This window comes from Micrasema longulum, unplaced genomic scaffold (assembly GCF_059751315.1).
Source record: "Micrasema longulum isolate JH-2025_06_02 unplaced genomic scaffold, ASM5975131v1 h1tg000083l, whole genome shotgun sequence".
Classification (NCBI taxonomy): domain Eukaryota; kingdom Metazoa; phylum Arthropoda; class Insecta; order Trichoptera; family Brachycentridae; genus Micrasema; species Micrasema longulum.
Window position 1 is genome coordinate 190,903 of NW_028277289.1, and position 12,572 is coordinate 203,474.

Consider the following 12,572-nt stretch of genomic DNA (forward strand, 5'->3'; position numbering starts at 1 on the left):
CATTCCCACGCCATAAACAAACGGGGAAAATAGAAGTAATAGGAAATATTTTACGACTGCATTGAATTGATTAAAATGCATTGTTTTCATTTTGTCACTTGAATGTTTATTCCCCAATATTTTGTAATAAAAGATTTTTATCACCTTAATATTAAATTAAATGCCGATTACAGTTTCGTTTTTTTTTTTATCAGAAAATTGTTTCTTCTTATCAGGGTATTTTCAAACAGCTGCCTTTTATTTCAAAAAATGAAGAAAATTAGTAGACTCAAATCAGTTCTTGGTTTGATCTAAACCATTTGCTCCTAACTTTACCAATGTTTCTAGATGTAAAATATTTCGTTAATCTCTTATATTAGAATACGTTTCATATAACGAATCACAGTTGGTACATATTTAGTCATTTTTAAATAGCTTCCGTCATTTTTAACTAATTAGAAAAATAAAATACTTTTGCGTACCGTCGTTAAGTCACCCGTTAAGTTGATTAAAATTACCACTCGTTAACAAACCTCGATGTTATTTCAAAAAATTTTTTTCAAATATTTTTGTTGCTTGATGCGGGTTTTTCATTTATTTTTGTAAATAAATCGTACCAGAAAAATATCATTTTTTATATTCCAATACCCTAATGGTATACATTTGTACCATTACTTTTTTTTTACGTAAAGAATGTAAAAAAAAACAGAAAATACGTTATTGTTTTCGATCTATGACTAATATTTTTTTTTTAAACATTTCAAAAACTCTACCTATCAGTCAACAATGGGTTAAAGATTTTACAAAAGTAAATGCCAACTCAATAATTTTAATAAAAAACAAGAATTTTGCTGTGGTTTTGTGGCTAGTGAAGGAGGTTATTAAGATTAATGGACTGAACAAGAGAGATAAAAAGCATTTTAAGAAGAAATAAAAGGAATATAACAGACGAAAGAATAGAAGAAATATGGATGCTCAAATATATGCTAAATTGTAATGGTGTCATAGTACGTAAAATGACGACTTCAACTATACAATATTGCCTTCGTGGTAATACTAAGTAACACGTTATAACACTCTGTAAATGCAAAGACTTTATTATCTCATCCCAAAAGTACTCTTCATAGTTATTGAAATGTCTATATTATAAAGAAAAAATGTCAGCCACGTGCTCTTAATTATTTGAACGTATTTATGCAGAATGAAGCCAGTCCACAATTTTGCAAAAATGAGATATTGGTATTTTTGGGTGCAGTAAGGTCAATTCTATGTTCTGCTAAAAACAGCCAGACCGCTTTTGTGCAAAAAACTGTAATAATTACCTTCTGAAAATAGTGTCGATCACAAAAACGGCATTTTTCAATTTGTAAAAAACACACACAGCACTAAAGAAATCTGACGGGACTTTGAAAAACTATTTAAACTAGTCAAATACATAATAAGATTCTTCTTCTTAATATAAAATTAACTGATCTATTATATCATTTGTCAAAGTCAAAAACATACCAACTGTTATAAAGATTTGATTATTCACTCGTTTCATAATGGTGCTATTATCTCAGTTTCACTTTTCTATGGCTAGCTGCTTTCTGCATAACTGCGTTCATTTGTAACATTGTAAATTGGACAGGGAAATATTGGAGTGTAAAACTTCATTTTAAAACAATATTTCACTCCTGCCTTCCAAGAAATCAAACCCTGAACCTTACTAATGATGGGCAAATGCACCGATCACTTCACTTCGAGGCAAATTTCCTTTAATTTTTTTTTCTTTCCGGGAGTTTTACTTGAAAATATCTTTTTCAAATTTTTATCTGGGAGATGCTTTTTTTGCCTTGCTTATTATGTATAAGGCTTTTTTTAACTGCAAAAAGTATGTTCCTTCGAATTTTTCTGACTATAGTGTGAGGATCTGGTGGGATAATTGGCTGTGGCCTTGCTAAGGAACTTCTCCGCATTTGCTTTAAGAACAGGAAACCGCAGAAAACTCATTCAGGAGAAGCCGGGTTATTGACAAGCATCAACAAACCTTCCGTTCCACTTTGAGAGCGTTCGGCATTTTGTGTCCTATTTTTATTTATTTCAACATTTAAAAACAAACAACCCAAAAATAACTAACATCGATGCCAAAAACACGCTTCTAGGATTATGGGACTGTTTCACACGCAAAACTGTATTTTTCATTTCGCTTGGCCATGAAGAAAATACAATGTAATGTATTTTACATAGAATTAATAATTTCAATTGTAACGCTGGCACTGTTTTTATCGTCGCAAAGAACCAATCAAAAGTAGAGCGAAACTCGTGTAAGGGAAGTTTTATTCGCACGAGAAAGGCGAAAACTTAACAGTAACTATAATGGAGTTCTGGTTGGGAAAGGTGTTTGAAATTATTCCCCGTTCAAAAGCTGGATACAATACAGGATCTGCTAAAGCTTCGTATTCTCAAAACTTTTGTTGAGTTCAACGGGAATAATGGATCGAGAAAATAATGCAATCGAATTGAAATTGAGTGTTGCATACATAAATTGAGGCGTATACAATAGGAAGTTCAGTATTATTCAAGTTTATTTGTAGCTGCTCGTCAAACTATTATTGACAACTCAATTCCATAAATTAAAAAAAATACCTACATGTTTATTTTTATTACCTTATACATGTTTTTTATTTTTTACTATTTAATCAAATTGCATTGTAGTATTCACAAATACGCATTTCATATATACATATTTTTATTTCTTATTTTTTCGTGATAATATATGCTTGCTTGTTTATTAATTTAACTTAAATTTGTCTTTCTTGCTTACCGTAACACTTGATTTATTGTTTGCTTTACAGAATTTATTTTATAAGCTTATATCTTTGCATTTTTTGTTTAAATGCTTACTGTTTTTTCTTGTATACCTTTTTTATTATTGTTTTTTTTTTTTTACTTATAAAACTTTTTATTATATTGTTTCTAACTAATTTCACATACTTTTTCTGTATATTCTGTGTTTATTATTTAGTATGTTGGCAAGTATTTAATTTTTTTTTGTAAATGCCTTTTGGGCGTTAATGAACAAAATAAATAAATAAATTATAAAAAATTGGAAATAAAAAATATTTTTTACTTTCGCTAAACGTTAAAGCTACTGACCGATCAAAGGAAGATTTTCATCCGAAACAGAACTTTATTCAGGCCAGGGGCACTGTGTTGGGTTACAGCATAATGAAAAATGGAAGCATGCATATTACTAAACACGACAAAAATATAATTTATTTCATAAACATGTATTTCAATATCTGGACAACACGCTTAATAGTATATAAATCTATGCAATATCTCGCAGCCGTCTCCTGCAATGATCCTTTACCTTGGACAAAATCCAAACTTGTACAATTGTCCTGAAAATGACTTTCGTTTTGGAGAACTTAATATTTTCATCCAAGACATTGAACACTCTTTAGGCCATAGAAGAAAAATTTCTCCGAGCAAAAATCGTCCGTGTTTTTGGTATTAAGTAATTTAATTTTATCAATTTGTTTCGGCTTCTATTCTAGTTTATGCCGAAACGAAAACAAAACCGAAACTTATCTGATGAAGTTAAAAATCTCCGATGTTTTGAGCATGCTCAAATGCTCGTTCACTCAGCTCTTTTACTTTACAAATGTCAGCAGACGGAAAAATTGAGGAAATGTGAATGTTTAACCATAGGCAGAAAGGTAAATGTTAAACCGTGTGTAAAGTGGCCACTTGACACAATGACAGGTAATAAGCCCTGTAAATGGCTCATCACACATCATTTTTCCTTTTTCGCATCTAATGGTGCATAGGATACTGGATTAGTACACCAATCGCAGTGTATCTTAATCATTTTTTCCGTTACATGAACGTAAGATTTAGGTGCCGATCCAGGGAGTATAAAATATTTTGGTGTAAAAATACCATTTTAAATAAATATTTCATATCAACTATGTTGAGAATCGAACCCGAGGCCTCTCGCCTGGTAGGCAAACGCGTTCACCTATTCACCACAAGGACGACCGTAAATGCATAGATTTTCATATTCACTTCTCGAAAAAGTTTTCCCTCTCTGTTGCAACCAATTTGGAAGTTAATCAAAGACCAAAGTCCAAAATCAGACGTTTTTATTGTTAATCTTCACGTGTTCATTTAAATAGGTGTTATATAAAACACACAAAGAAATAAAATCTATATAGATAACTTAACAGTTTAATTTTACATATTTTTTAAAAGTAACATAATTTTTTTCCACCCCTATTCTTATTTTTTACCAGTGATCGGGTTTCACCAAAATTTGCGCAGTTTCACCAAGAAATGTCAGCAGAAAATCTCAATCTGAAAAATAAAATTTCTTTAATGTGTACGCTAATCAATCTTGAACGTATTAACCATAGAGGAATCACAAAATTATAAATATGAAGAACTACTAACTATTGTCAACAAAACATCAAATAAGTAAAGTTTTTTTTTTTTGTAGATGGTAATGCAATAACTAATTATTGAATGAACAACAATCCAATATTTATAATCGTGCTTATTCACCCGAGTAGTGATCCGACACATCCCGACCGCAGGTTTCGGACAATTTTCGGCGGAAACTCGTTTTATATTCCGAAACTGGCCGAAACCGAAGCATTGAAACTGTAAGGCGAAGAGTCTCGAAAATGTACTATAAATTCAATAAAAATCGTTTTAAAAAAAAATTAACAACTTTGAAACGTCACAGATGAACAATAAATTATAGCGTTATTATGTGTTGTGATAGGCTTCAGGTTTCCGGGTAGCCATGTTTTTCAACGTTTAGTTTTGACATCTTCGGGGTTCTACTTTCAAATGTCAGAACAACTTACTGACTTAAGCTCGGGACGTCACGGGTGGAGTAAATTTAAAATTACAATACTTTAAAAAATCGTTACAATGATAAAACGATGCATTATGTATTTTTTTGGCCTAGTTTAATAGTCGATTAATAAACTTTTTTTTTAAATCGATGTACACACTTCCTCATACCTTACGCTTTTCATAAAACACAACAGTAAGGAAGAAGAACATAACTTTGTATGAAATCTATAGGGAAATTAATTTATCATGTAGATTCATGTTGATGTAATGTAATTTAAACTCGAAAATTTCATCATCATTATTATCAATCCTTTATCAGCACTTTATGACTCTTATTCTTTTGCTTAGTGGTGGAAGCCAGTGCTATTGCAAGCTCCTGACGTCACTGCGACCTGTGAAGATCTATTGTGACGGGTTCCCGTGAATAGTTCTCACCCACTAAGCCCAGGTCTATAAAGAGCCTAGCTACTGTGTTGAAGGCGAGAGTTTACATTTTGCTAAACCTCCTCCTCCAAGCCCAGATCCGTAAAGTATCGGGCTATTAGATAGGCAGCGAGATCTTTAACATCCTCAGGTTTAACCAGTGGTGGTCCCCCGAGGATGAGGCTCCTTTTATGATGTAAAGAATCACATTCTGTTTTCTTATCTGCACTGCAGAACCTACATCTAGAAGTTTTGAATAAGTTTATTTTAGAAAGGTGTTTGTTCAATCTCATCTAAATCATGTATAATTTATATATTAATATATTTATATCTGTTTATCTTTTTTACATTATACTCTTTGGAATTTTATTATTCATTACTTATACTTTGTTTTCCTGGATTGTTATTCTATTGCATCACATGTCGTTATAATTTAATCTAATTAATTTCAATTTGTGTTTTTTATTGTGAATTATTATGGCTTGATACGGGCACAGCCTAAAAAGCCTTAATAAGTTCATTAAAATTTAAACGAGGGTAATTTTAAATGAATGAATGAATGGAAGAAAAAAAAATTAGAGTGCCCTGTAAAGGCTCTTGTGATAACACTCACTAATGGCTCAATAGTACACCAATTATATCCCCAAAAAAATCACCAACAAATGACAATTGATACTTACATCAACAAATTTGGACTAACCAGCGATCGGTTTCATATCTTTCACTTCATCTTCAAAACTGGTATCTTTATTATAAAATCATATGTACTCATACAAAAAGTATAAGGATAAAAAATTCACAATTTTACAAATAAGTGTAATTGAATTAAACTGTTTTTGTCTAAATGACCTTTTTTTCGGTGTCACTTGGTAAATACATGAATTTATGGTCTAAAAATCAAACGTGCTAAATACAAAAAAATGAGTTTGAACATTTTAACCATAGAATTTAGAATAGTCCAGAAACCGTATACGCACATCAAACAGAAGACGACTAAACTACTCATAAATGAGTAGGTTTACGTTTTGACCCATTAATTTCTTTGTAGACGTCGCTCAGTACGCAACTCCTGATTCGAATTTTACCATGCCGTGTTGTGTCCTTTTAAAGTGTATAAATACTGCTAGGATCTTAAAAAAACAGTATGCAATCACATTTCATGTGTAATTATAAAATGAATGTGTATGTCACAAATGCATAACTTAAAAATTGAATTATTTTTCCATCTGTCAGATAGTCGAAGAAACTAAATGTAAATTTCGTTAGTGTTGCCAAGGCCGTTTTATGTCAAATAAAATTTGTTTTACATTTTAAGTTCAAAGTTCATTAATTCAATTACTCTTATTAAATGACCCATTACTTATATACTCTGTTGTGTCAATCAATGTTTCCGAATGCACAATAAAATTTTAGAAAAATTAACAAATTGATTTTTTTTTACCTTACATTAGTGTTATGGTTATATTCTTCGCGATCTGGCAATATTACGCGGTGACTTCAAGTATGCACGCGGCGAAAGTGTGTCTAAGTGAGGGAATTATTGGGCACAGTTCGATGTATTCAAATATAATTCTACGCTTCTTCTGGACTATTCTTAATTCTATGATTTTAACATTAAATGTGTTTAATGAGCATATCGTACTATTCGCACTCACTTAATTGAAGCAGCGCGTTTTCATAGTAAGTGACATGAAAACAAAGACAAAAGAGAGACCTGAAAAACTGGTCTTCGGACAAATTACCTATACTGTAATTAGCACGTTTGTCCTGTAAACGAGCGGTTCCTGAAGGGGGTTCCGAGAGTAAAGGCGTATTATAAGTAAAACTCTAAAAAAAAAATCATTCTTCACATTCAATTCTTGCAGTAAAGATTTTTAATTGAAAATATGGTCTCTCCATTCAAATACAACATTACATGTAAACAATAAGGTTTCATGGGTCTTAAAAATAACATTTTTGGCAATTTAATTTTCAATTTTCAAGTTTGAAATAGTTGACCCGAAAATGTATTCCCAAACCCGCGATCCTCCATTCACCGGCTTGACTACAACGCTAGAACATGACAGGTCCTAATGGACTCGAAGTTTATTACACAAATCACAGAAATAAATTACAGATAAAATATTGAAAAGATGCTTCACTCACGCACAAAAGGTGCCGGGTTCGATTCCCGATGAGAAAAAAATATATATATAATTTTTCTCAAGCCCGGGTGTTCTGTGTCATAATTCACGACTGTAATTGGGCCTCTTAGCCTATGCTGGTGTAAAAAGGAAAGAAAAATTTCAGTAATAAGTATTGTTATTTATCTTTATGTTTACATACCTACCTAGCAGTGGCGGTATTTCCATAGAAGCCCATTAGCCGGGCTTGCCTATTAATTTTATTTAAAAATTATCAAATCTGGACCAAACGCTTTAAAATAATTTATTTCGTTGTTTAAATTTCGTGCCGCATAAGAATTAGAGAGCTGTTCGACGTTCAAACTGATTGCAACCCGAAATCCGAACCGTATGAAATTCATATGTGCGAACGACACTGTCTTCTTATCTCGCTCACTTGTATTGGGTTCTTATGCAGCTTTTTTCAAAGCGCAATTCACATGTGATGCAAACAGTAAACTCATAAAATGTTTGTCTGTATATGTTGAGTTTTATATAGGAATCTGAAGCCAGCTTCTTAAAGGTAAAGTTAGCAAAGAGCGCCTCTCGTATTTTGTCATGAACGTACTTTATGATTGTTTATTGTACTCTTTCTTGCATAATTTGATACCTTAAAATGGTTTTTTTTATACAAATTAATGAAAGACTCGTACTGATTAAGAATTATAATAATTCACTAGCAGTTTTGTGCAAATTTCATATATAAAATAAGTTCGAAAATGGCTAACGTTCCGTTTTTATTTGCCTATTTACAATTAACCTTTTCCTATATCCTATATCAAAAATAATTTATCATTATTATATTTATGTATCTATGGGTTTTGATGGCTATTATTAACCCCCATGCATGCTTTATTATAATAATGTTACTCATTGGTAATGGTTGATATATGAGGAATAACTATGATATAAAATAATATTGTGTTTTCTTTATTTCGTTTATCCAAACGAACTCAGAAAGACTATCCAATGCATATTTCTCTAAGGTATTGTTATTCATCACAATTTGATTTCTGGATGCTTTTTAAACTGTATAACTGTATAGATTAAAAAAGAACATGTACCTTTTATGAAATTTATTAATAAGAAAATAAAACTGTAGTGAAGAAAGCATACATCATGTTTTCACACAAGTGAATTCATCATCATTCCCTTTCCGTACCTAATGGTGCATAGGGCACTGCATTGGTACACCAACCGTAGTGTACCTGACCCCTATACCACGTGGCCGTCGGGTGAATTACACCACAGAGGAATTAAACAAATATATATACGGGCTTGCCTTACTGGTAAACCCCAGGCACGCTACTGCTACCTAGTGATTTGTTTTTTTTTTGTGTATTCTTTGATGAACTTATGCATTAAAAATCCTTATGCGCATTTTTAAATAAATAAATATTGCTTCAATAATATTTTTTCCATAAATAAAACATGTTTCAAATAAAATAAAAAATCAGCCATAAAAATCAAATAAACCTCTGTTGTTCCTAATGTTTCCTTACATTTAAATTAAGTTTATTCAAATACTTTCAAAATTTTCAGCTCGCTTAGCACAAACCAAAGTTTTAATTCGATTTAAAAAAGGTTTTACAATTATGTAAATATTTACTTGGCAAATTCAGGCAGCTACAATATATTCCGAGGAAGTTTGAGAGCCTTATAAATAAGCATGAGATTGAGTGGTTCCCAAACATCAATCTTGTTACTAACATTGATCTAACTCAAGAGCTCTCAAACTTTTCCTGAGAGGTGTCTTAAAAAATCCATAACTGACGTGCCTAGAGACGGCTCACGAAGGCTTAAACTCTACTCGAGCAGTGAATAAAAAATACGTCCATATTAAATCATCGTTATGAAAACAAAATTTTATTGATTTTTCTTATCACGTTAAATTTACCAAAAAAAGCCTTGCAAATACGAGAATAAGGATTGAATTTTGAAATCTAGACATTTAAGGCTATAAAAATTATGTTTATTAAATGAACTTTAATATTGTTTCATTCACGTTTCAAATTTTGTGTCAACACGCATATTCATTCAATTTTAAAATGAATATTTTTAAATAACATAAAATAATATTATTATATTATTTTTGTGTAAATCTGTCTTTGTAATATAATTCCTCAATAACGCTTTTTAAAGTGATTATATATATAATAATAAATTGAGCTTTTCTACTGACGTTTTTTTGGTGGAACTGCATTTTAATTATTTATTTATTCTATTTATGGCCTAAGCCAATTGCAACGGTTTCATGAAAAAACGTGTACACTAGAAACTGAATAAAATGAACATCAATCTATGCATCAAAGACAAACAAGGGCAATAAAATACATGTAGATAGTATATTCATAAACACAATTTACATAAAAAGACTTCGAGCTAAACCATGCCAATCCATCTTTATCTCACGCTGTTTTAGTGGCAAAGAGATCTACGAAAAGCCGGAAGATCTATCTCAAAGAATAATATGAAAATAGTTATCCAAAAAACTTATTTAGTTTTTTCCACTTTTTTTTCTCTACCAAGACTTTAAATTTAAATAGTTTCTGAGAATTGATTAAAAAAGTTGTATTTGTCAAAATGGACATACATTCATAATAGCAGAGATTTCATTTTCGTTTGAACGCAATACAAAACGTCCTTTTTTTTATTTAACTAGGTGAAAAAATGTACATTCCTTTTTAGTACAACTCGACCAGACATATTATGTGTTTTGCAAAAAAGATCAAATCTTGACAAAATATTGTTTCAGTTTTTTTTTTTCATTTGCAGATTTAAATTCATTTTCTAATTAAACTCTGACAAATTAGCGCCCAGCAGTTTTAAGAAATACCTATTTATATGTTCTGCCACAATGTAAATAATGTTACCAACACTTTCCCCGTTTTTCTGTTGGAGTTATTCATTCGTTAAAAATGAAAAACTTAATATTGTTAGTTTTAACCAAGAAACATGACAAATAATTTTGATTTTATTTTTTTCAGTGGAAAACAACAGCTTTAGGTTTCTGGTTTAATCAAATGTAGTGACACGTTGCTATTGTTTTATTTAATAATTTCTGTAAGTTTAATGCTTCGGTTTCTGTGTTTGCGTAACACAAAAACTGCATTTTAACAGTTTGGTGTATTTAATTGTTCTATCTTTATTTTATTAGGAATACAAATAGATTGACAGGTTACTAAACTTAAACGTAAAGAAAATATATGAACAGACTGTCATCGAATTGAATGTATTAATAAGTTAAGAATTTAACTATATTAAGCGACGATTTAAAAATATACATATATTTTTTAATTATAATAATGTTCTACATAGCAAATAGTATGAAAATAATACCGACAGAAAAAAAGTGGTGAAAGGGGATAATTATGAAATCGGAAAAAAGTGGTAGATGATGGATGAAGGAAAGTTGGAGTAAAAAATTATATTTTAGTAACAAAAAAAGGAAAAAAAAATCATACCAGTTACAAAGAACCAATATGCGATTTTTCTTATTCTGTTTTTTTTCAATTTAATTTTAATAAAACATTATTTTGACTTGCCAACATTAAATGATTATAAAATGCAAAAGTTTCGTCAAAAAAAGCAGCAATTATTACAATTTCTTAGTACTTGAATTTTACATTAAAAATACAACATGTTGAATAAATATTTGTAAAATTGACTTTCCAGATTTGTATGCTAATAGTTTTGGGTTTGCGAGAAGAAATTCGTGTCAAATCAATATTTATTAAATTACCGAACTACTTTTTACTTAGATGTAATATAAATTTCAAAAGGTTTTAATTTTTTTATTAGGGCTTTCTTCTTAAACATAATAACATCGGCCAAGAACCGGTTACATGGATTTTCAAGTTGAAATAAACTTAATAACAACACAAACAGATAGGAATAACAATATACAATAAAAATATATGTTCAAGAATAACATTAAATGATAATTGTACTAAAAAACATAATTTTGTTAATATTACCCAACGATCATTTAAAACAACCAATAACAGCTTAGGCCCAACAAATACCTCGAATTCCAAATTCACTTTTCAAAAATGTTCTTCCTCTATGTCGCATCATATGTCAATATTTTAACAGGAAAATATTATTTTTTTTACAATTATGAATTATTCAAAGATCTATGAAATACTCTCAAAAGATTTTTTTATACTTATTAGTAGCATATAAAAATATTTTTAAACTTACAATTCTAAATTTCTACAAAAACGCTACGCTCACGCTTCTTATACGTCACGATTCAGTTAAATATTGAACGTCCTTTAAATGTTTAAATTTACTTTCATGTGTTATTCTTCACTTTGAATCATAACATCACTACTTTCAAGGTCAATCTTGCTGCGTTTTCGTAAAGGTGTATTTTTATTAATTTTGTTTTAAAAATTAAGAATAAAATAATTTTTCCCTTATATCCATTGATTTTGAAAAAAAGATTCATTTTTCCAAATCTATTAGATAGTATATGTAGAAATTTATATCGGTATTTGAAGTAAGTGATGTTTCCTTATTGTTCTTTGATACTTTTTTATGTTGATTATTTCTCTTTAAGTATGCCTCTATGTAAATAAAGAATTCAGTTGTGTGTGTAAAATGAAATTAGAATCTTAGACGAGTGATTTCGACTTGGCTATTCTCAGGTAAAAATCTTGAAAAAAGAAAACTTCGTTGTTTGTTCGAAAGGTTAGCATTTTTTATTAATATTTTAGAGGTCCAGCGTTTGATATCTGGCAGGGTGGAAGGGCAATATTTGCCTTAAAATGGTTCAAAACAGCAATATTTCATTATTCCTGTACTGGTACTTGAAGCTTGGATTGACCACCTTACCTTCCTGTAACAGATGAACGAGATACGCTGCATTTTCTTTTTCAATCTTTTTTTTTTCTTCTTTTGCTGCTCCTATCGGAGGTTGCCCACCATCATTCTGAATACATTACAACCCTTGCCAGCCTTATTAGCGCTGCTGCACACCGAACCACTGTCTGAGATTTCTGAGCCATTATGCTTTTTACGTCCCATTCTCCGCCTGCCCTCTATCTTTCCTTATGTATAAAGAGTTAGAGAATGGCATACTTCTCATTGCAAAATATGTGAGCGAAGTATGTGTATGGACTTTTTTCTTTTGACAGTGGTCAATTACTCCCTTTC